This window comes from Amphimedon queenslandica, unplaced genomic scaffold (assembly GCF_000090795.2).
Source record: "Amphimedon queenslandica unplaced genomic scaffold, v1.1 AMPQUscaffold_34_Cont27939, whole genome shotgun sequence".
Taxonomy (NCBI): Eukaryota; Metazoa; Porifera; class Demospongiae; order Haplosclerida; family Niphatidae; genus Amphimedon; species Amphimedon queenslandica.
In genome coordinates this window covers 1-804 of record NW_003559606.1, presented here as the reverse complement: position 1 = coordinate 804, position 804 = coordinate 1, and the positions used below count along the sequence as shown (strand labels likewise).

The 804-nt window shown below is 32.3% G+C and overlaps 1 long non-coding RNA gene across 1 annotated transcript; it reads right to left on the bottom strand.

Moving 5' to 3' along the window:
• Nucleotides 1-2: 2 nt before the first annotated feature.
• Nucleotides 3-798, bottom strand: LOC109593703 (uncharacterized). The gene is made up of 2 exons (XR_002191119.1): nt 688-798; nt 3-102 (listed from the first exon to the last, which is right to left on the bottom strand). It is a non-coding gene; the product is annotated as an uncharacterized LOC109593703 (long non-coding RNA).
• Nucleotides 799-804: the final 6 nt, after the last annotated feature.

Genomic DNA, 804 nt, shown 5'->3' with positions numbered 1-804 from the left:
TTGTATCATTGTTTCCTCATATTGTGAATAAGCATCAAATATTTGTGTGAAATCACGGACTGTGATGACAGAGTGTATCCCCTCATTGTATATGTCCCTACCCTAATTAAAGAGCACCCACTGTAAATATTCAACATTTAGTAATTATTAGTGTTTTATGTACATGTACGCGTGTATGTATACAAAGTACTGAGCTAGTAATATGCTATGTAGAAAATTTGAGCTGTTTCTGACAAATAGTTTTGTGAGTTATGAGTATTTCAAAAACAAGCCAAACTTTGGGAAAAAAAGCAAAGGCTATAGCCCATTGTTTTTTTTTTCAAAAAATGGCTCTAAAATCACGCCCCAATTTTTATTATATTTTCTAATACATATTGATGTCCTTATGCTATGTAGAAAGTTTGAGCCAATTCCGGCTATAATTTTTCGAGTTATGGCCATTTTTAAAAATATGCTAAAATTTGAAAAATACCCAAGGCTATAGCCCATGCTTTTTTCCAAAAAATGGCCAAAAAATCACCCCCAATTTTTATTACATTTTCTGATACATATTGACGTCCTTATGCTATGTAGAAAGTTTAAGCTGATTCCGACAAATAATTTTCGAGTTATAAGCATTTAAAAAATATGAAGTAAATGTACATGCACTATTATATTGACTGACAGTATATGTATAATGTAACTTACTCTCTCAAATCTACCAGCTCTAATGTGATAGTCTGCTAGTGAGCACCACAACTGACCCACCATATCAGTGAACCGTTTTATTCCTCCTCTAATGATAGCCTCTACATTTAAACTAGT